General features: G+C 40.2%; 1 protein-coding gene across 2 annotated transcripts in view; it reads right to left on the bottom strand.

Moving 5' to 3' along the window:
- Window positions 1-25,328, bottom strand: part of opcml (opioid binding protein/cell adhesion molecule-like) — a 252,612-nt gene that overhangs the window by 114,175 nt on the left and 113,109 nt on the right. The window lies entirely within an intron of this gene.

Raw genomic sequence — 25,328 nt, 5'->3', positions numbered from 1 at the left:
TCTCACTGGGCCCCTGGTTCAAGGTCGTTTCGACAGCCACGGCGAAGTCAGGAGTTTTCCACAAATACAAGCGGTTCATCCAAGCAAACGGCCACGCAAAGCACAGAGTTGAAGGGAGGTAGGGTTAGGGTTTTGGTAAAAAAAAAAAAAAAAAAAAAAAAAATCACCAAACTGATTGTCATGGAAGCCTGAATAAAAACATTGTGCTGAGGCTTGGTTGACCTATGTTATCCACTCCAGCAGCAGTAAGACTTCTCTATGTGGTGTTCTATTCAACGTTCACTCTTCAACCAAATGTTCAGTTAGTCAAAGGTTCGTTTGAGAGATGAAACTGCAGGATTTACACTCTGCTAAAAAAAAAACCAAACAAAATAAAAAAAAAATAAAAAAGAATGACCGGATGACTGGAACTAGATGATCGTGAAGCTTGTTTAAAAATAACTGCTAATAAACTGGATTTATTTTTATTCTTTAATTACTGAGCAGGCATAGATCCTCAAAAGTCGATCTTATAAACTTAATGGTGCTTATTTCGTCAAGAGCAAGACCATTTGGATTCCAATTATTTGCCATGAAAAGCAATTACACTGATAGCATCATAATGCCGCCTTGTCTTATTTTCATATTCCTCGTATCAGATAAATTCGACTTCAACATCCTAATGACCCATTTCAGATTATTTTTATTAAAGACGACGGGCACAAGCACACATCGTTTAACGCGCTTTTCCTCTACCCTTCTAAATTTGACACCGGATACGAACGCATGGCCAGAAATACGGAGCAAGTGGCAGCATCTCGCAAGCACGACTTATTAATTTAGAAAAAAAAACAAAAACATTTTGATGTCGTTCCTCAGATGTTGTGCTCTCTGTTAGTTAAGAAAAAAAAAATGCAGTAAATGAGAATCTCTGATTGCTGAATCTAGTGTTTGTGGGGTTGGAAGAGAAGTGCAAATTACTTCCATCTGCCGGACTCGATACGAGAGCTTTTCTACTGCGTGCACTTAATCCAGAACTGCTTTGCGAAAGTTAAATTAGCACGACAAAAAGTCGCCTTCTTCGTTCATTCCAATCAGAGTAAAAAAAAAATTATTAATTAATTAAAAAAAACACGTTTGTGGCTCAAAGTGACACACATTTGGAAGGTTTTGCTAAATGGGCTCGACTTTGGATCGCAGGGAGAAGCCGGAGGACTCGCCCAAAGACGAGTTGCAAATGAGGTTTCCCTCGCCGTCCGTTCGACCGGCGCTGAACGTGAAATCCCGGTCGATAACCGTTCATTAGCTAAAACAGAAAACAGCTTCTCTGGATCACAACTCCGGCTGCCTACATCATTACATTGTGAGCTGATTTGAAAAGTAATTTGATTAGAGCATTTAAAACAATCATAACGAACCAGCAGCTATAAATTATTAGCTGCTTAATGGCTCATGTTATTGCACGGCCTGAGAAGCTGATTGCTGTGCCGCACTGAAATAATAGTTTAGACTCAGTCTGTGGGGAAAAAAAAAAAAAAAACTTGCCCATAATGCCAAGCCAAAGCAAAGGCAGGTGTTTATTTGGACACAGGTGAAGGCGAGTGCTCAGGAGAAAGGTCGAAGCTTTTATGGGATAATATTCTTCTAAAAAGAAAAGACAGAGGAAAAAAACAAAAACAAAAACAGGTCGGGTCTAGGTTGACTATTTCTGCTAAACAAGAGAACATTCTGCTAAATTGGCTTTATTGATTTTCCAAACTTAAATTGTGTATGTCAGAAAAGATTTACAATAGTTTCAGAGCTTTTCCTCCTGTCCAGCTTCCATTTATTATCTTAGATACAGCTCACAGAATATGTGTGGGTAGAGGGATGGTGTAGCTCCACAGGTCAGAGAAGTGGCCTCAGGACTTCAGTGGCATGCTACACTAGCATGGTGGAAAAAAACAAAAGAACAAAGTCAGAATGTTTAAAGCAAATCACAGTGCAGTCAGATCCTATTAATCATTGTCACCAGACCGGCAGCTTTGGGAAGGTTTTGCAAAAACCGTGCAGAGAGGGATTCGTTACGCTACGTTTTTCGTTCAGTTCAAATTATCTCTTTTTGAGATATAAAATGTTTTTGTTTTTTTTGTTTGTTTGTTTTGTTTTTTTCTAAAGCTCACAAGAGCTCACGGGGGAGCCAACATACATTTTCTTCCTCCAGTAGCAATTGTCAACAAGCTCTTGACCACAGAAGTGTCAGCCGCTCGCTGCTCCGGCGCTGCTGAGTGGAGCAGCAGAAGACTGAGGCAGCACAGGACAGCTCCCAAGACGAGGCCCCGTGTGGAAGGGTTTCAAACTTGTTGCATTGACGAAAGCAAAAAAAAAAAAAAAAGAAAAGAAAAAAACAAACTATTGTTAGACTTGAACCCAGGACCTTCTTTTGCTGCAAGGCAGCAGTGCTAGCAACTCTACGTTTTTTTTCAAATTCTAAAGTTTCTTTCTTCCAAAAGAGAGTAGAGACGACAAGCTGATGTTGCATGCAAAAGTTAAATAGCTATAGGAAATCTACCACCGTGCCTTGGAAACGTCATAAATAGGTAATGTCCCACTACCAGCTACGTCTGGAGCCGAGTGTCTGCACCAAGCTGGATTTAAAACTAAACAAAAAAAAAAAATCACCACCTTTTCCAACATTGAAACCATTCAACACCACAATGCAGTGGCAGTTCGAGAACGGTTATATCCAGGATAGGAATAGAAAATAGACCCAGGTGGAGGAGCTTCATAATCTTTGATTTCCCTCATAAGTGTGGGGTGGAACAGATCAGGAAATCTATAAGCAAACAGGGGCACATCTGCAGAAAATGAACAAAGTCATTTTGAGGGGAGAGGTGAAGGAGAACTATTCTCTTTATGGCCGTCTGTTGACTGATCCCCATGATGAGCTCCTATATAACCTCACTAAAAACCAAGCTTTAGCTTAAAGATGCAAATGAGCAAATGTTGCTTAATTTCCCTTTTGGGATCAATAAAGTACTTTTGAAATTAACCGAATTGAATCGAGTGTGAGGAAAAATGCTTGGGACAAATGAAGTTTGTTTCAGATCATAATTGTGTGTATATATATATATATATACATACATGTATAAAATTTTAATAAATTAGTTTTTCACTTAAATTGGGCACACCATTGTTTTTTGTGAAGAATGATTTTCTTTCCAATTCTCATTTTTAACATCAAAGCAAGCTGCCATTTTATCTATAATGTGCAACACACTGACCTGTGACAAACACACTGTGTAAGCTGAAGGGGGCGACCTGGTCTCAGACGAGTGGCGAATTACATACTGAAAAAGATCACATCCAAAACCACCGCTATAAGGAATATGAAAAAGAATCACACAAGTACTGATTCACCTACACTGATAAAAAAAAATAAAAAATCCACAGTGATATCTCAATCATTCTGATACAGTAAAAAGTAAAATACTTTATACAGTTTTTTTGTTTTTGTTTAATTTAATAGTGCAGAACCGAAGCATCAACTAATTCCATTTAGCTAGCAGCTTCAGAATGATATTTCACGACATCAACTCCAGATACGGACGTGATTCCCAAATGTGATTAACAATGGAGAAGGAGGAGGGGTGTCAATGAGAAGCTAGCAAATCAATTTATTACAGCCAGTGGTTTCAGCCACTTATTTGTTTAATGTGGTATGACATTCCTCCCAGATGACTCCCCGTCACTTTTATCCATATTAATGAGCACCATCAGCTGGCAGCGTGAGATAAATTTGCTGCCTCCTTTGTCCTCGCATAGAGAAACCCAGTTGTAATAAAACGTAGGGCTCCTGTTGGTTGTGATGTGCCGAAACCAAACACACCAAAATCTGACTTCTACCAGAAGAACGTGGGAAACAGTTTGAGGCGGTTTCACATCCCAACATGTGTGCCAGTTACTTTAAGCCTTTCCTTAAATGACTGCTGCAGCTTTCAACACATTGTGATCTGGTTGTCAGCTTAAGGCAATAGTTGAAGCATTGGAATGTTATATCGCATGATGCAAGCTAAGATGTTTTGTTTACGGTACGCCTGTCGATAGAAGCAAACATGAAAAGAGTCAGTTTGTGGCATTTTTTTTTTTTTTCTTTTCTTGCTTGATTCCTACCAAAGACAGATAGGCTATACCACAAACGGTTCAGGCAGCAATAAACAAGATGCTAATCAGAAGCAAATCGCCTTAATGCACATGTTCGTGGGAAAGCTTTCGTATTCAGATGAGCTCGTAAGCAGAGGGCTGGCAGCCTAGTCTAATTTAACGCTCATATTTCCTGTACTCTGCTGTTTGACGAAATATGCTCTTTTTTGTTTGGTTAACATTCCTCCATTACCATTAGTTGGATCTCATTAAAGCAATGCCCTTGTGCTGCGTTTTTTAACATACCTTCGCAGACAAAGTGAGCTCGGCACCCAGAGGGAAAAAAACCTTGGTTAGATTATAGTTATGCCTACCAGCCACAGATTTGTTTGGAAATGATTTATGGAAGTAACTGGGATGTTCAGAGGTCTTCAAAGACACACAAGGCATTCTTATTAACACATGGCAGAGATTCGTAGAATTTGTGATTTAGGTTTGCATGGCCAGACGGTCATTACATACAACTGTCCGACATGCCCAGAATGTCACATAGGCCCAATCTTGCAAGTGGTAGCTGAGGGCACCAAACACATTGTATTTTTTTATTTTTTTTTATTTTTTTGCTCACTCAAGACACACCACATCAAGAAAACACGTTACGGCTCAATAGGTACAATCGCCATCTTGCAATCTAAAAGTTGGGTGTGCGATTCCAGTTTTCTCTTACCACATGTTGACGTGCCCCAGGGTAAGGCACTTAACTCCAAGTTGTCGACAGAGTACGAATGTGTGTGCGTCTGTGGCTGTCTGTGCCCATCAATGGCCCATCTGTGGGCTATTGTGTAAAGCACTTACAGTGGTCAAAGAGCTAGATAAATGCAGACAGGATTCCCATGACAGCTGCATGTTAGATTCTTTGCAGCGCCGCTTTTCGTTCCACACCAGATTATAGCTGTTCAATCATGCGGCAGCTGTTACATCAGAGCGGAGATGGCTGCGATATGAGTGCTGCTATGATCAGTATCAGTCAGAATTAACTGATTACATGTTGTATTGTACCTTGTGCGCTGATAAACCATGGGTGACCATCATGTGTCTGAACGGACGGCAGAATCTCTGGTTAGCTCAGAGATCAACGTCAACTATAGCTCTGATGGCCCACTAATAACTTTGAGGACTTACTTCTTGGTGTACAAGAGAAAATTCTGTTCTACACTGATTGGGTGTCCATGCCCAAACAGAGTGCCAAGCCTTTTTGTCTTTTTTACAAGAAACCACCTCTGTGACTTTACTTGTAGGCATCTCAAGCTTCATAATAAACCGACATACTCAACAGTACAGCATGCTCAATTCATTATTCAAAGTAGCTTAGAAAGCTTCTATCTAAGGAAACCCATCAGATTGGAGTTTACCAGGGAATCATCTGGTAAACTGGTTTCTCCAACTGCTTCACAGCTACAGTCCTGCAACCTTTAGTTGCATTCCTGTTCCAGTCCAATTGAATCAAATAAATGGCTCAATAGAAAGCCTGTGAATACAAGCCCTGCGCAGAACTTGATGATGAGGTCATTTAGACTTTTGATCCAAGTGTGTTCATGCAGAGACCCACCGAAAAGTTGCTGGACCGCAGCTCTAGAGGACTGGAGTTGGAAATGCTGGATATTAAACGTACAAAGAAATGGATCTTGAGGACTGACTTTGGAGACCCCCACTCTTCTAAAGCCAGAACAGTGCCTACGTCTTCTAGCGTTGCAATCCTAATGATTAAGGATTTCATTCAGTTTCGATCACTCATTTTGTCATTAGCTCAAATAAAATTTGAGAAACATTTCAACTATCCTAACCCTGACCAACGTTCTGTAGTCCTATATGTGGGTATGAATAGCTCAGAATGAACATGACCTGCTTTGTGCTGCATTAACCCCTCGTAAGCGAAAAGACTGGCACTATGAGAACTGATTGAAGAACACAACATATATAGTATCCAGTCCTGCGTGGCACGGCAATAGCTGGTCAGTGAATGAGGCGTGTGGGTGACAACAGCAATAAAAACGTTAATTGTTATTTTCCAACTTCCACAAAAATAGCAGCGTTTGAAGCGGTTGTAGAAAATGCGGCAGCACAAGTCCATTAAAAAGGCTGCTAGCTAAATTGTTGCTTATAAAAAAATTTAAAAAAGAAGCAAATTACCACCAACTTCTTTTAATTGGAATCTACATGATGTGCTGGTGGTTAGAGAGAGAGAGAACGGCAGCCTGTTGATGTGAAATAGACAACCTACTGTATCTAACCGGAGCATCTTCCTTGGAGACGATGACCTACTTTTCCCTTCACTGCATTTTTAGAACAAGTGTCTTTTGCCACAGAATCCATTGCAAAAACACGTCTTAATGCACTCCCTCGTTTCATAAACAGCATGAGATATTAAATACAACCATTAAAGCAGGGGAGGTCAGTAATTAAGCAAAGTCAGTCACTAATTAATTTATCTCTACATACTTATCTTTGCATAGCACATGGGGAATATTAAAATTAACTTCTAGTCTGACAGCCTAAAGGAGGTAAAAAAAAATAATAATAATAATTAAAAAAAAATCATTAATCACTTAGTTTTCCAAAAGAAAGCAGCTTGTTGCAGTGGAGTCCTACTGCCTGCAAGGGTTAATACTGGGCACACATATGCATACTATGATGATAACAGAATAGAATAATGGAATGTAATTATGATTAGCGAGTTAGCAATTTGACTGGCTACCTTAAGCCTGCAAGGATAAACGAGTACAGAGAATGTTAAGACTTCAGTTCATCATCAAATACGACACACAACACAATAACCCTATTTAAGGTGAAGCACATAAATGATTTTAGTAGAGCAAACTAAATTCAGCAGTCTGTGTCACCCGTAGCAGTCAAGCTGAGGATGTTTTCCTACATCCTGGGCTCGTGCATGTGTATCAATCAATCAATCAATCAATCAATCAATCAATCAATCAAATTTTATTTGTATAGCACATTTCAGCAGCAAGGCATTTCAAAGTGCTTCACATAATTAAAATAAAAACAGCATGTGATTGAATAAACAGCGAGAAAGAGAAAGACATTTTGAAAAAGATTAAAAAAGATAAAAACATTAAAACCCGTTTTAGGACTTCAGTTAACTGTCATTTAACTGGGGCTCTAACCCTCTGGGACTTTAGTCAAAAACACCGTTTGACAAGGACTCCAACCTCTAGGTTTTTAGTTGAAACGCAGTCAAATGGGACTCTAAAAATGATTGTGTGTTTATGTGTTGCTCACACCTTCTCCCTTGCTCTCTGCTGGGCTACAAATAGTCCATCACGAGAGAGCCTGCCATGAAAGCTAAGGCTAGTTAGCAAAGCCAAAAACCAAAAACAAACAAGAAAAAAAAAAATGCTGTTTTCCTGTAACAGCAAATTTTTTGTCTCTGCCATTAGCACTTCTAGCAAAAATAAGCATGATTGACAGCAGCAAGACAATCCTCCTGGCTCAGATTGGATGTGTCAGACTGGGAGCGGTGAATCTCTGCAGATTGCACAGATTTGCAAATGTGCAGTTCACCTCAAAGTCAGTGTAGATGTTGACCTTGTAAATGAAAATAGTTTGAGGTAGGCAAAGCACTCTAAGGCAGATGTGTTACGAAATGTTTCCAGCGAATGTTTGCAAAAGTATTCATACCCCTTGAACTTTCCCATATTTTGTCATATTCCAACCACAGTAGATGGAAATGCAATAGATCCACGGCTCAGGTGGAGGGAATCTGTCCACAGGACAACTGTTAGTCGTGAGCTGCTCACATGTGGTGTGTGTGGAAGAGAGGCTGCTGGTAGAGACGTACCCTCAAAGACCTGCAGCTTTAACTGCCGAATACTTTTGCACACTGAACTTTTCAAGTTTTTATTTATTTTTTTTATTTTTCATAAAACACGTTTTAAATCATGTATCATTTTCTTTCCACTTCACAATTGTATATCACTCTCTGATGATCTTTTTTGTTGGTTTGTTGTAATGTGGCAAAATGTGGAAAAGTTGAAGGGATGTGAACACTTTTGCAAGCCACTGCAATTAAAAGCTGGCCTAAAATCTGGCTCTATGTTTCTTTTTAACTGCAAGGCTTTGCATGTAGGGAAATAAAAAAAATACAGCCCTTATTGCAGAAAAAAAAAACAAAAAAACTTTGCAGTTGCGGACATATGAAAGACTTCTACAGAGGAGAACAAATGTATTTAAGTGTAATACACCCTCCATCACAATCACACCACAATATTTAACAAATCTTGTACAAAAAAGTATCACAAGTGTCCATGTTAGAATATCCGAAAACCTTCTCAGCTTAACTGCGTACAGAATCCTACTAAATGCGCCTTGGGTGTTCTGAAATGTGGTCCAATTAGTAAGGAAATCTTTGGACTGAAGTTTGTCCACAAGTTGCTCCTCTCTATGAACATGATCAGACGGGTGAGAAGGACGGTAATGTATTAAAAAGAGAAGGAAGAGGAAGGTAGGAGGGAGGCATTAGAGCGTAAATTGCCTGGCAGAATGTGGCATGAACGGAGGGTGTTCTTGATGAGTATTAATGATATCAGAAAAGTGCAGCCAAACATGCACGGTGGAGAGACAGCGAAGACAGGCTGTAATGGATGAGGCTTGGTGAGAGAAGTGGAGGAGCTAGTTGGACTGCAGCACAGCACATAGGTTACTGAATATTAAAAATTAATGACTATCTCAGTGATTTACGGCAACACAAGGGTGCTGTAACCCAACCTGTGTAAGATGGATGTCTTGGGGAAAGCTAGAAGAAGACTGATGCAAAACCGTGTGAACTACTAGAGAGTGGGGGCACGGGAGCCTGACCCTTATCCTCTGGTACTTTATATCCAGTTGGTGTTTCTCTGACTGGTGAAATGTTTCTACAGTATCCTTGAAGAAGAAGAAGAAGAAGAAGGAGGAGAAGAAGAAGAAGAAGAAGAAGAAGAAGAAGAAGAAGAAGAAGAAGAAGAAGAAGAAGAAGAAGAAGAAAAAAGGAAACAATAAGACCCTCCGCCTGTGCTGTGAGAAGCATATCTCAGACTGGGGTTATAAAAATGAAACATGCTAGATCTGCTATTATCCAACTTTGAATGAAACCATAAACCTCACACTGAGTGGTTACTGAAAGGAAAGAAAAAAAAGAGAGGTGGAATCTTTTTTGGCTCATTCTCGGTAAGTGGTAGATGCGCAGCGACGCGCAAAGTCACTACAGGGCCCCTTTCATTAAATACATTTGAGTTTCATTTAATTTAGTCTATTCAATTGGATTTTTTCTATATTGCACCCACATCAAAAAAAAAAATGTCCTTGGGTCCATCGCAGAGACACACCCACCATTTAGAGAGACTTATTAAGCTAAAATATATGTCGGCTGTGTGAGCGAACGAGAGCACCCACGGAAAACCCACACCTCCACAGGCACGACACAAAAACCCCACACAGAAAGACCTGAGCTGAGATTCGAGTCCACGAATAAAAGCAGCGCATCCATTTGTATCGAAACGCCGAGATACGACAGAGTCGTACCGAGTCGTACCGATGCAACCAAGAGGAAAGTTCACCTGTTCGACTGAAGGAGGCCAGCAGCCAGACGGCTGCAGGCAAAAATAATGCCGGAGTAAACTAATTGCACCCAAATGTCAAAATTCACATTGAAGCATAAATTGAGAACCTTAAAAAGAACATATTTAGAAAGATTACCAGCAAAAACAAAACAAAAAAAAAAGTTGATTTGTCAGAAAGTTTCACTTTAAGTATTGGCCGATCATAAAAAGTGTCAAGGAAATCTTTCAGAACATCTAACATATGTCATTCCAACAGATGAATATGCTTTATCGCCATCCATCTTCTCATCTACTCTAACAAGCTTATTTGACCTTACTAAAGCATCACCACAGCATGATGCTGCCACCACCGTGTCTCGCCATGGCGATGCCGTGTTCAGGATGTGTCTGGTTTCTTTTCTGCCACACGTAGAGTTCTGCATGTAGGTCGTCATTTAATTCTACTCCAATCAAACTCGTCCTCCCTGACCCGCCTGCTGTTCTAGGGGCTTGAATCTAGGAATGTCCTTTTTGTTATGTGGAAAACCGAGCCTTCACAGGTAAATACTAAATCATATTGGTCTATGTCATAAATCCCAATAAAATTCACCAATGTTTGTGTTGGCAACAGGACAAAATGGGACTGCCGAGTTTAATAACTACGGTGGGAACGAACAGCATGTGCTGACTTTGAATCCGTCTGTTTGACTGGATCGGATGGATTGTATATTTCAGGATATGATATGGATTGTTTTTGTAAGTCGCTTGAGATAACATGTGTAGTGGTTGGTGCTCTAAACTGAAGCCAAAAAGTTAATGAATCCTTTTGGAAAGCGATGCGTTAGACACGGTATGTTTGCTTTTTCAGGGTTTTTTTTCTTTGTTTCTGAAAATCATTTTTTTTTCTGTTTTAATTGAGATATAAAAAAAAGTGCCTTGAACACAGACAGGCAACATAATCTTGTTTCACAATGGCTGGCTGAGTTTATTAAAATAACTGATATATGGTTGAAATGATACAAATGATGCACGATTTGAACGGAGTAAATAAGCTCGGTGCCCGTTTTTTATCATCGTTCCTTCACGCTTGTTACAGGAGAACACCCTTCTCTGCTCATTACCATCATTTTACTTTCAGGTCTAACTAACTCCCTGTTAGTGGAGCTGCTGCGTACGGCGGTGTTTTGGGTCAGATTGTTAAGCGTGATGAAACGGTGAGGCAGGAGCTTGTTAGCAGCGAATCACAACCTTTCTTTCAAACTGCACTTAAAAATGGAAAAATGCAAAAGGAGAAAACTGAAGCGCAGCACTGGACACTTTATGCTCAAATAAAAGCAACATTGCTGTTACAATATTTTTTTTATTTTTATGTGATTCATTACCACTCGTATTAAGAAAATATAGCTCTTCAAAATGAAATTATGTCCGTTTTGAAGGCTTTTTCTCTGAACAAATACGAGATAAACATGTTAACTCCTATTTACTCGAAGCCGTGTAAATGATTTATGCAGCAGGGTGAACCTCCTGGGAAAAAAACCCCCAAAAAAGATCTTTTTAGTGTCAGACCTGATCAGTGAGAAACGGCTCAGAATCCGAGGGATGGTAGTAATATTTCTGCTTCTTCCTGTTGCTATTCAAGATCTTATCTCACGGTCAAAATCAGAATCAGAAAACGAATAATATTAAAGCATTTCATGGATAATATGCAACTTCTCTGCAGATTTCTTTACCTGCTGTTAAACAGGGGTATATATTTCAAAAAGTGAGTCTGGACCAATATTCTTGCTCATACAGAATGAGCAAAAAAATAAAACATCGGGATGCCAGCAGGAACAAGCACAAAAGTTGCTAAGCAGTTATAACAGTTTGATTGCTGTCACACTATTAAATATTTTTTCGTTGGTTATTGATAAGGTTTTTAATAACTTTTGACATCATCATTTATTATGGACCATAACTGTGTCTAAATAAAGAGGATTGATGATGATGATGATTTCAGGAAACCATAATACAAAGCTAAAAACAAAACAAGACAAAAAAAAATTAAAAAAAAAAGACAGTTCTCAAACTTTATTCCTGCATGAGAATCTGAAAACAAGATCGCATCTGTGTTATGGGAAGGTCGTCATTCCCAAACCTAAATCTTGAATGCAGGTAAGTTGTATAAAATGGTATTGTGTTTGTTTATTTTTTTTTCTTTTCATTTTCTCACAAATGCATTTGCTTGTTTTTAGTTGTGTACTCAAGTAAAAATATTCTAACATCACAAACCTGGCATTCTAATTTTCATCATGCAGTCAAACATGGTAATATTTTACGCCCCTGATTCACTGACCAACCTGAAAACCTTCACGATCTTCAAGAAGAAACATGTTCCTCCGCAGAATCCGATGGGAAAAATCAAAGTTTAGGTGTTAAAAAACGGGGCGAACGCTTGGCCTCATGGGATATGCCTTCTCCTTTCTGCATAACGAACAGACTAAAGTTGTTGTGGCGGAACCATCTTTGAAATTTCCAGGTCAATTGGCTTGAAAGCGTCAGGTAACGTCGTAATGTTAACGCCTTTCAGATTTTTTGAGCACAACGTTCTCAGAGCCAGTCAATCACTTCCTCCACTTCCTTCAGAAACTTTTTGCCCATTTTATTAAATCTCTCTGACTCCGTTTTTTTTATTGGAAACTTAACACATTTACTTTGTCCTATTTCATTTGTAATGAGCATATTTTTCCCGGTAGTGCTTGCCTCTGCATGTTGAGCCATTTTCTTTTTTTTCTTCTTCTGCACCACCAGTGCGCCTACACTGGGGACGACATATCAGTTTAAAAAACTAAAAAGGTTGTTTCATGGATGAAAGCCATAAGCAGAAGTTGTCGGAGACATTTGGACTGCTGCTCCATGGATTAAATCCGGCTTGGCTTCATAGTATTTGCATTTTGAGTATTGTCAGTGTGCCAATTTTTATTGTTCCCCAGTGTAAAACTCACTTAAAACCTAGCCTGAGGCCATAGGAACTGTTGGTTTGCCAAAAAAAACGTGTGTCTTGGGGTTTCGTCGCTCTGCGTTTCCCCTGCAGCTCCACATCGCCCATACGTGAAAAAAATAAAAATAAAACGTGTGTTCTTGCAAGCCCACAATCGGAGTTGAGTTGACTTTGCTCAAAGTGTTTGAGTCTTCACGACAGAAGTACTTCCTGTGTGTGCAATCAAAGAAGGCCGGGAGAGAGTTTTGATTGAGATGGCTGGACGACGGGTGAAAAGCAGACAGACGGCGCCTTACTCTCCACAGGCTTTAGGTTTAGTTTTTGAATTGATTTTGGTTTTTATGCCAATTAAAACAATGTAGAAAATATATTCAGAGTAAGCTGATTCAACTGTAGAATAATTACCCTATCTATTTTACTCATTTTATGTATTTCATTGAGAGGTTTAACATAAGGCAGAGCACTTGATGATGAAGAAGAAAGTCAAGAGCTTGATGCCAAGTAGAGGAGATAAGGATGACCACACAAAGTTCTTCAGGGGGAATTGAATTCTGAAACCAGTTGCAGAGGACATTGTGGCGGTTCAGGGCAGAACGGTGGCGCAGTGGGTAGCTCTGTTGTCTAGTTGCAGCAAGAAGGTCCTCGGTTTGAATCCTGAACCAGGATCCTCCCGCATGGAGTTTACATGTTCTCTCTCTGTGCATGCATGGGTTTTCTCCAGGTACACCATACAAAAAAAAAAAAAAATCTTTTCACATGATTAGAAATATGTGGGATTAAACACGGCATTGAGCTCGCTGGTGCTGTTGATGTCTGCATTTGAGAGGCTTTGGCTGAAGAGGTGATGAAGATTTACCTGCTGCAGAACAGAGACAGCTCAGCCAAATCTACCGACGTACGGGTTGTTATTGAGAGAACAACTGTCCTCGGTAATCTTTGGGATTTCAGCCGAGGCTGTTGCTCTGTTGGGACTAGCCTGGGCTTTGGATCTTGAAATGTCCCAAGAGCATCAGATGTAGTTTTGAGGCATTTCAAAAAGGATTCCTAGAGCTGGATCCCGGAAACCTTTAGTCAATGTTCAAACACTTAGTTATTATTGTGAGGCTGCAGTTGAAAGTCATTGCTATGTCTTTTTATTCACTACTGTTTTCTCTTATGTCATGTTTATTAATAGGAAGCATCACAGTTAAATTTTCAAGCAATGAACTGAATTCTTAGCATCGTGACTATATATAAAACTAGTGAGAAAAAAAAGAAGGTAGCTGTAAAAAAAAAAAATAGTATTTAAATAGGCTAAGCTTTTTTCTCTTAGTTCGGACAGCAGAGGGTTTGGTCCAGAACCTCTCAGAAAACAAGTTAGTGACCTGAACTGGATTCTGCAGACCAGAAGCAGCCAGGTGCAGGTCAATCATTGCGGTGCGTCGCGTGCGGGCGGCCTGCCTCTCAAGCAACTAAAGTGCTTCCATTTAGATGACAGGAGACACACCTGCAAATTTCAAGTAATAAGTTACTGTCCTCAGTCCATGTTGAGTTACAGGTTCAAAGAGCCAGAACAGCGAGAGGCACGTTGCACTTCAATAAAAACAAACAGCCATGGGGTCAAACGTCAGCCGCGGTCCTTGTTATTGGCTTTGCACAGGTGACGGCAGCTGAGCCGGAGGTGAGAAAATTCACTTACAACCACACTGTGTTGCCCCTACAGTGAAGCTCGTTGCTTTCAGGGGAAATAAATCCTTGGCTAAAACCTACCATGGAAAATATTACATGTTCAAGTGATTTGAGTTAGTTAATATTGTTTTATAACTAATAGATGTTATTGAGCTAATGCGCTATATGCATTAATTAATTATTTTTTTGGGGGAAAAAAATTTGAATGACAGACAACAAGTGTTGAACACAATTACAGGATTTACTAATTGATATGCAAGGTTTTCCCTACCGATATTTGCCAGTCCAGCAAATAATTATTGAGCGATATATCGGAGCAGGACACAACTGGACTTTTCTTGAACAGAAAAATAGAAACATCCACAGGCTTATTTACCGATTAAGAATACATAACAACAAAAAAAAAGAAAAAGAAAAAGTGGAATTAGTTGCCAAAAAATGCAAAGTTGCATATTTGGGATTACTTTGATTTTAAAAGGGGATGGAGAGGTAGCCGTTTGCCCTTGCGTTGATTCAGAGAAGTACTCAAACCGTCCGGCTGATTACGCTACACAATCACCTGCTGCTGCAGCCTATCAACAGGCTCTGAAAAAGCTTTTCACTCGCAGAAATACGAAACACGGTTAACTACGAAGAGGAGGACAGCCCCAGATGGACACAGAGCACGTTGGTTGTAAATATCCCCCAAAGGAAAATGCATGACAGATGTTTCCAATGGATGCCACAAATGGCAGGAAAACATACACACTGATCTTAAGCAAAAGCAAATCTTTAAGAGGAGCTGATGTCGGCTGGTTTGACCCCATATTTCCAAGTATCGGCTCGCTCGACCGCAGCGTGCGCACACCCTCTGAACTCGTCTCCAGAACCGTTGGTAAAATGGCTAAACCGCCTGCGCGCACTGCTACATCCAAACAAGGTAAAACATGCTTGTTTTCTTCACCGAAGCAGTAACAATTTTCCTCCAAACACAGTGTGAGATGTAACATCCAAAGAGGTCAGCTTTGGTCTTATCTGACCAAACTATACATTCTCACAGGTGTTCTGCAGTCAACATTAAATAAACTTTATCGTGCTTTTACTTCAGCAGTGAGTGTGGAGAGAGGTAGAGGTAACTTTGTTTATATAGCACATTTTCAGCAACAAGGCAATACAAAGTGCTTTACAGGATTTAGTTACAAGGAACTAATGTAATTTAGTTACAAATACAAGGAAAATAACAAACCTAAGTTTATTTACTTTGTTGATCCAAAGTAAATAAACGTTGGCCATTGGGGTTAGCTGTGTTACTTAAATGTACCAGTTGTTTTCAGGGTCCTTTCTGAAGCAGTGAATGCTCCTTCACTGCCGGTCAAATCATTTCTTTATCATTTTTATTTGTCTATTAGAAATCTTATGAGGGACATTGAGCTAAAATTATTATCTTTTCACTATGGCTCACTGTAACATTTAGGTTTTTATAAGTTACCAGTTGATATGAAATTAGCCGATGTGGATTTGCACATATAGCAGCAATAACGTTTACTAAACCCATAACTTCATTTGTGGACTAATATGCTTTGATTTCTTTGCGTTTCAGACATCTGGTATGAATTTTATGTAGCAGGAAGCAGTACGACTGCTTAAACTGCACGTTCATGCACATTTTTCTACGCTGTAATGTGACAAACGGAGCATGTTTGGGGTCAAAGACGCTACTCTGACGCTAACGCTATAGCGTTAGCTTGGTTATTGGGAGCAAGCACAAAAGTTTCTAATCTCGCTTAAACGCTAAACATCTCATCCAAATAAGTTATAAAAATAATGGCAGAAAATAGCAAGACACACACACACACAAAAAATTACCATTTCTCTGCACAAACAGCCATACTAGTAGAAAATTTGAATTAACATTGTTAAATGCATGATTGCCACAAAATATGATCCGATAGGTGTAAAATTAGTATAGAAATACATTCTTGTTATGAACAAAACTGCTCATGGATCCACTGGGGATGACTGAACACATGATGTGCTTCCAGCTCTTTGCCTCTGTGACACTGCAGCACAGCCTCCTGTGGACCAGGAAATGATGTAAAGATGCAGAAAACTCTGAGGACACATAACACAATGCCTGACTTATCAATCACTGCATCAACAGTATTATAAAAGAATACATGACAAACAGTAACACACGATTCGGTTCTATTGGACTGATCTGAATATCCGCTCTCTGACTTTAAAGACAGTCTCAGCAGACAGTGGAAAGGACGCAGCGACGCCATATTGCAAAAAAAAAAAAAAGGAATGACGGTGTATGTTCCTGATGATTTATTTATAAAACAAAAGCAAATCTTCCTTCTGAAGCTTAATTTGAATGACAGCGAAAGGCAATTATTCTCGCTCAGATCTGCCCAAGTTCAGGTTGGATGTGGCGTTGCTGTTTATATCATAATGATATCTATTTGGGTCTCTCGTTAGCTGTCCTAATAATGCAATTTCCTAGAAGAAAAACATTCCCCTGGGAAATATATCAGGGAATCACGAAGCAGGCGCTGCAATCGTTCATTAAAAGATTTTGTCAAGATTACATTCATTATGCACTTACGTTCTAAGCACCATTTCTTTATTATGTAAAGCAGAGAATCTTACCAGGTTATGTTAATTAATTATTTGTATAAATTTAGTGGGGTTTTTTTGTCCATGTTTCACACCTGAAACTTGAAAACAGGCCAGACATGTTAATCAGTTCCATATTTTTTTTTTCCATCAGAAGACGAAAGCATGCAGATTTTAATGTGAAGAGTGTTTACATCGGTAAACAAAGGACTTGATCTAATAAAATGTGCCATGAACTGAGAGATGGCTCGATCGTTTCAAATCCAATCGCCAGAGGGCTTGTTGTAGATCCTACACTGTCAACGATTTTTATATCAGGATAAATGTCAGTGGATCTGCTCAAATACCCACACAGACACAAAGCTAGCATGTGCACAGTGAGTCGAATCCATAATGAACTTGGGCGTCCAATGTCCTTTAAGTCCCATTCCGAGCATTTTTCAGAACTTTCTCTCATCTGTGCAATGCAGCCAACGTCTTTGGAAAATTCAGCCTTAAAATGATCCACAAACTGGCCCCTTCATTCGATGCTAAGCTACTTTGATGATCCAAATTGCTACAACAAAGATATTTGATGACAAGTAAAAAGAGGGCTCGCATTTCTCCAGTTTAGTTTATCTTCAGAGGTTATTAGTTCAGCTCGGGGTAAAATTCAATTAACCTGTTTTCACATACGACCCTCTGAAAGACCAAATTCAATTTATTTTAGGCAGGTGGTTGTTTAATTTCTACCCAGCGAGCCACATTTCTATCATACTGTAGGTTCACTGACGGTAACCTCTATAAACACAAAGGGATGTTGAAGTTATGAGACTGCTGTCATTTTGTATCGTGCAGACAGTCATTCTGTCTACTTGCAGCTTTCTTTTTAATTAGCCTTATAGTGAGAATGGCTTTTGTTTATAGTTACTCTGCAATTTGTTTGCCATATTTAAATATATCTATATTTGTATCTGCTCTCTTCACTCATCCTGCACGCACTTGCAGTTACTGCTGCTGTTAACTTTATACTCTTTTTGTTTTCTCCTTCCATAAAAAAAATAAAAAATATGCCCTACTTGTATGTCTGACTCTTTCTTCTCTCTGTCATCTCATCGCCCAGCTGGTACGGTAGACGGCAGACCATTAGCCTGCTTCCTCTTGACGTTTCTCCCGGCTGACGGTTTGCTGTTGTTCTCCGCCGTTGCTCCGTATTTGCTCAGGTTTGAGGGACTGCAGTGAAGTTAACCTTTGATGCAGTCGACTGTTTATGATCAACTAATTACGATCTCATTCTAACTAAGTTGAATTAAGATTTCATTTCTAGCCATGAGTATTGGTATAAATTACATTGTACAGAGATACGAAATTTACGCATTAGATGTAAACTGCACCAAAAAAAAAAAATGAAGTGAACTGAACTGAAATAAGCACATTAAACCACATCTGACCACATGCACCAATCAGATCACTCCAAGTGGTCAACACAGCTGGCTTCAAGAAGCACCACGAATAGATATACGGCTTCAGCTGTCAAACGCCATGTGCTAAACCTCTCCTCACGCCCAACTATTAGGTTTAATGGTTGTTGGTTGGATTACCAAGATTTCTGTTTCTATTATGAAAGAAGGTCGAGAAAGTTAATAAGACAGCAAAACGTTGTAAAAGGATTAAGAATTTTGAATAAAATATCCTTTCAAAATGATGTCAAAAATTATTAAAATCTTTCACTGTCATTAAAGGCAAAATATCTATTGGCATCACAGCAATCAAACACTTGTTATAACTGCGATGTTCTTTGAGTCTCTTTGAGCCCTTCTTGCTTTAATCTCTGGCTCCCCTGTCATATTGAGGTCTGGACTTTCCCAGGGTCACCTCAAAACATTAACATTTGTTCCAGTCAAAAGTTATTTGCTATCCAAATTTATGGATACGCCGTGAATAACTTTGGTCCTGTCTGCCCAAGATTGTTACATAAATTGACCTGCTTATTATAACCCATGGTACGGCACATTTGGCTATCCAAATGTACAGCAACATAAAGAAGAACTCTGAGTTAGTAGACCTGAACACACATTAAAAAGTGTGTTCAGGTCAAAGTTCAAAGTCATCCAAAGTTAAGCAAAGGCTCAGGTAATTATTGCATGTACGGTCCGACTGATTTACTGTAAAAATGCCAAAACTTTGTGGTAAAACGGGACCGCAGTAGAGACATGATACAAATAAGTCTGCAGTTCATTCTGGGGACAAATATGAGTCAGACTTGGACATCAAATGAAGCAAACATCCAATGTGCTCTTCCCCTGTGCTGTACAGAAAGCATTTGGTAATTCTCTTGTTTCAGCTGAGAAATGCCAAAAATGTGTAGAAATGTCTTGTTTTGTTTTGTGCGCACTGCGATAAATGTAATAAACGTTGAACAGAATTTGGACCCGAATCAAATTCTGTTTAAATCCTGAAACATGTCTGAATACTAAATTAGTTGTGAGAATCAGAATAAAACAGAATTGTTGAATTAATAAATACACTCCGTCTCTAAAAGGACCTGCTCACCTACCCAAATCATTGATTTTAGGTTCTCACAGCACTTTCAAGGCCGCAGATGAGTAAAATCCAGCAGGCAGACTGCTTCAACAAGCATTTGTGAATGATTATTGCTCTTAGGAGATCCTTACATAGTCAGAAAACCCATTAATAAATACAGAGACCTCTGTATGGTTTATTCATTTGGTTAGTTGTTTTTATTTTTTATAAGTTCATGCAAAATGCTATGGATGCAGGCAGCAAGGAGCAAAGAATAAAGTGAAAAAGGAGCATTGAGATAGGTTTAGTGCTTAAGTGATTAGTGTGGTAAGCTCATAAAAATATTCTGCAACAAAATGTTCCTCCCACAAGTTAAGCGAAATTACCGCAATCAGGATTCCTGCCACGGGATTCTTTAAAGAGGCGGCAGTGGCTAAAATGGTAAAGGGTTTATATAACCGCCGGAAGGTCGGATGAAAACCTGTCCCTTCATGCTAACTGTCAAAGTGTCCTTTTGTCTCCGTGAGACACCGAGCCCAACGTTGCTCCTAATGCTTTCATTGTGGAGGGGAAAAGTAGTGTAAAGGGGGAAAAAAAAAAAAGACCAAATGTACTGTTAGAAGTTCTGTGAATGTGAGCTGGTGTGGGTTATGTGAAGTGTAAATTGCTTTCTGTGATCAACTCAATAAGAAAAGCCCTGTTAGCTAATAGAAGGAAATGACTGCAAGTGAGGCAATCATGAGTTCAAGGTGGCTCCGTTCCAAATGCCGCTGATGCTTATGCTACTTTCGCACTGGCACGAAGTGAAAGGCAGATCAGTGTTTACATGAAAATTATAGACGGGAAATCATTTCCCCAAATGTGTCCAAAGACTGATTAGATAGAACTAAATAATGATGACGCGCATACTAATTTGAAAAAGTCTAACCGATCCAATATGTGCGTCAAATGCAAATCGACCTCACAGCTGTTTCGCTTCCTGCCTCCGGTGCGTGGCCCCCGGGCCCCCGGGCCCTCCCCCTGTGCGCCTGAGCCTCTCCAGCCAGCTGTCCCTCCAAACCTTTGCATGGTTGCCATTTCGGTGCCCGACGCCCCTCACAGGCAGGGATCACTGCTTCACAGGTATCACAGGTATCACAGCTCCAGCCGCAGGTTGCTCGGCGCATGCAGCGGTATAGCTGTCAAATGTGTGGACAATGCAATCGCATGCCAACTCTGCAGGGATTATTCCCACCCACAGAAGCCAGAAAGAGGCATGAGAAATGCTTTTTTTTTCTCTCTCTCTAGTTCTTTAAACACCATCCAGCTCCTCTGCACCTAGGGAAAGACTCAGAGCAATGTGGGCGGACAAAGTCTGGTTCCCTGGGACTGTGAGACTCCTTCACTGACAACCAGTTCATCTTCTGAGGGACGGCCGGTTGGACACAGTGTGGAGGAGCGCAGTGGAGCCTCGGGTCAATGCATTGTCAACTCTCTGGTCCACTTTCAACACCTTTTAACGCCGCTCTTGGAATTCAACCCTGTGTCGTGGAAGCTGCACCACTTCTTTGATACCTCGCCAATTGAGAGGGGCCCAGGTAATGGCTTAAAAAAAAAAAAAAAAGAAAAGGAAAGCAGCAATGTTCCAAAATCCAGAGTGAAAGCTGCTAAAGTAATGGTTTTAGAAGAACCAGCAAGTCTCTTCAGGGCTGCTAATCAGTGAGAGCCAGGACAAATCTGGAATGGCTTAGACTGGGGCCTGGAGCTGCACAGACCAGAGGGAAGAAGATGAAGACTAAGCAGATTTTTGCTTTAGACATTTGCACCCTCCCTGTGGCGATCTGGTGCATGATGACCTATGAGCCAAAAGATAAGCTGCATAGCTACTTATCTAGCAAGACGTATGAGGTTTAGCTATACCTTTTGGCCACCTAAATACATGGCCAAAAGGTGGATCGAACGCATCTCCACGAGTGAGACTATCATCTTAAAGTTGTTTTTTGTTGTTTTTTATTTTTATTTTTTTTTTATTTAATTCAAAAAGTGAAACTCCTAAACATGGGTATATAATTTAAGCATTTAAGCCTGACCATTTTTTTTATGGCTTTCAGATAATCTCAAAACCTAAAATCCAGTCTCTGAGAAAATTAGAGTATCGCTAAGATCCAAACAATAGTTTATGAACAAACGTTATATTTTGTCGTTGTGGCCAACCAAAATGTGGGGGCAGATTCTGGACTTGACCAGCTGTCTACAGCAGGCGGTCACTGACGCGCTTTACGTGAAGGTGAAGCCGTGAAAGGTCACTGCTGAAGAAGTTGGCTGTTTACTCACTGGGAAAGTTGAGTGGAAGAAAAATTGTGTGGTAGAAAGGAGGTGCACAAGCCACATGGATAACTGCTGTCATGAGAGGATTATTAAACGGAGCATACCCAAAAGCTTGGGGAGATTTACAAGCTGCTGACAGCAGCTACAGTCAGAGGTCCAAAAACCACAGCACACAGATTAATCCAGGACATAAGCTACAACTCTCACATTTCTTACATTAAGCATCTTTACTGGTCTAAGAATAAAACAGACTAGAAAGTTAATTTGTTCTCCAAAGTCCTCTTTCGAGACGAGAGAACGTTTCTGATTTCACTCGGAAATCAACTCAGGTTCCGGAGCCTGAGCATGGACTGGCAAAAAGCTCTGGAGATGCTGATTTCATTTTCCATCAGAGCTTGGCGCCTGCCCACACTGCAGAAGGTGCTGAAACCTCCTTTAATTGCCCTTGTATCGCTGTGCTTAAATGGTCAGTAAACTCGCCAGACCTAAACTCTAAAGCTAATCTGTGGAGTGCTGTCACGATGAAAATGAGAGACGCAACAGCGCAGAGGAGCTGAAGGTGCACTGAGTGCGTTTAAACGTACGACGCACGGCCATGTCGTTCACTGGAAATAACCATCGGAATTTAATGAAACGCTTGAACTCAATCACTCTGTGTAATAAATGTAATATGAGTTCACCTCTTTTAAAATTAATGACAAAAAAATTGATTTTTAATGGTGGTCTAAATGATTGAAAAGCAACTGAAAACTGCAGCTTTAGTACTGAAAACATCTTTTTTAAATCTCATACCCATCAAAACAGAATCCAATGTTTTGTTGGGTTTGTTTTTTTTTCGCTGAGGTTAACAGCCATTACAATCTACAATAACTCTTTGAAGAATCGGAATTAGTATGAGTTATAACAGCATTTAATTCCCTTTGGGATCAATAAAAGTATTTTTATATTGTATTGTTTGAATACCTATACAAAAGCAGAAGTTTTTTTGTTTTTGTTTTTTCCCCGGTAGAATCAATCACGTTCTCTGGGAAGATTTTTCAAAATGCTTGTCTCCATCATTTTGCCGAAAGAAAAATATGAGTCACAGCTTGCCAATCTATTCTAGCTGAAAGTGTCAGATAGATAATTCCGACTTCAAACAGCCCTCGCTTAGCATGAAAAATGTTTAAATCTACAGCAGTCCAATTAGAAGAGACGGAACAAGTACAGCTTGATTGGCCTGCTTGCCAGGATTACGTGTGCTCTCTGTAAAGGCAACATGGCAGGATAAACTCGGTATGCAAAACGTAATGTGAATAAATGTAAGGCTTTGGATTCGGTTTGCAGCAAAGAGGGGGAAGAGAAGGACAGACCCAATTTGACCCTGGATCCGCGTTAAGCTACCGAGTCAGCAGCAGACGTGGGGTTTTACCACAGGTGCCGAAGATCCAGGATAAAAGGTTTTCTGCAACTGTCTCTTAGTCCCCGCTGACACTGACTTCCTAGAGACCTGCCCATCTGTCACCTCTCTTGGAGACGAGGGCCGCCCTTCACCAGCACAGAGAGAGCCCGCTTTTTCTCATCATCATCAGGGTGAACTCTTTTTCCCTAAAGGAGCCGGGGATTGCATCTGGTATCGCATAGTTACTCCAATAGCTATCGAAACATCTTCAGAAAAAACTGAGCAAACGTTTGATTTCCTTCAATTTAAGCCTGTTGTAGCAGAGATGACTTATCTCGAATTATACGAAGGCACTCCACAGCACTATTACTTTCTTCAATTTACTGGGATAGCCAGAGGAATTTTAGTGAGACCTAACCCTGAGGATGAAAGCCACATTGCTCCTCCCGACTCTGATATTTGACCATCAGTCAGATCCTCCTCTCCAACACCCCAGAGGGGGGAAGTGAGGTCCCTAGATAATTGAAACACACCAACTTGCGTGTCCTTGAGCATCCATTATGTTATGTTGTTGAGAACTCGACTTATTGTCTGCTTAGTCATGACATTTCACGCTTGTTTAACGGTTACCTTCAGTTCATTTATGTGCTGGGTGTGAACGTATGACCTTCTAAATGACAAACAGATGCCAGAGGGCTTTTTTTAGAGGATTACGTCTGGAGAAAGTGAAACATCTTCATCTGAGGAACACCAGTCTCCAGGAGTCATTCCCTGATGCTGTGACCTCAGTTTGGGTACTGTCATCCACGAAGAAGAAAGTCAACCGAAGTCACTCTTGCGATGCCACAATAATTGGATGAATGACTTTATTCAGGTACTATTACCTTTGTAAACTACCGTTCATAAGGTTCATGGCAGTTCAGTACTGACTGGAGTCTAGTCAGTGTTGCAGTCTGGCTGGTTGAGTCTAGTCGCCCTCGGCCGAAGAGGGTATCACCGCATCCTCCCATGGCTCGTTCAGTGGCAACAGTAACTGATGCATTTGATTCTCCTTGACAAGTCTTGGTGGTTTTCCATTCCGCTCAGTAGAAATCTGCTTTCTTCAAATCGCTGTACTGAGGCCCATTGGTTCCTCATCCAGAGCAAATGCTCGCTGACACATTCAAGAAGATGAATCCTGCGCCAATTACCGTGGAAGGTCTTCTCACGCAGAGACCATGCTGACGTAAGCAGGGTTTTTATACGGGCGGATGTGACACTCCGGAGTCTTTCGCCTCCCTTTGGATGTGCCTGGAGTTAAATAGCATTTGCCATCTGGCTCCACAGGACGCTGTTACTAAGGAAGCAGCCATCAACATGGTATCTGGCCAAAATACATCCACTTCTACGTCTCTCTGTGACTCTCCCAGACTCTGTGTGTCTCTGCAATCTGTTAATGACACTCTGTGACACTTCGGTGGCGTCTTCCCTCAGAGAACATCCTGCCCGAAGGCTCACAATGCCCAGGAACTGCTTATTGACCATCGGGTGTCGTTTTGACGCCATATAGCCAAAATCTGGACGGCTCATCGAAGAAGGACCGTTTAACTGTGAGTTGTCATTGATCCCAAAAATTGTAGTGGTTGACACATAAACTGAGTGCTGGAAATTTGTGCCATTAGATGTGATTTTCTGTTGGAAACATTTGTTATGCAGTAAGAACTGAAACACTGAAAAGGAGAGGCCTAATGGACATCACCTGTTAAGGTTATAGAGCATTTTATGTTGTAAAATTTCATAAGAAAAGCCATAGATAGATAGATAGATAGATAGATAGATAGATAGATAGATAGATAGATAGATAGATAGATAGATAGATAGATCTGGACTTCAGGTTTACATTCCTTTGACACAGCATTGCATTATTTCTGACAGATTATTGATTTTTATTTACTGAGGCAGATTTTAACAACAACAGCATCTATAACATGTCCATACTGTGTGTATGCGTGTGTGTCAGAGTGTGAGTATGTTTCTCTGTGTAAGTGGGATGGGTTCGATCAATATTTTTACAGGTGCTTATAGAAGCCTATTGCGGGAGCAGACATAGTTTAAGGAGCTCAAAAAAAAAAAAAAAAAAAAAGCTGTTCTACGCCCTCATTTCCAAAGAAATCTTTCCAAACTTTTACATTCGCAGCCCATCATCATCATTTTTAACACC

This window comes from Poecilia formosa, unplaced genomic scaffold (genome assembly GCF_000485575.1).
Source record: "Poecilia formosa unplaced genomic scaffold, Poecilia_formosa-5.1.2 Scaffold79, whole genome shotgun sequence".
NCBI classification, from domain to species: Eukaryota; Metazoa; Chordata; class Actinopteri; order Cyprinodontiformes; family Poeciliidae; genus Poecilia; species Poecilia formosa.
This window is presented reverse-complemented; position numbering and strand designations above follow the sequence as displayed.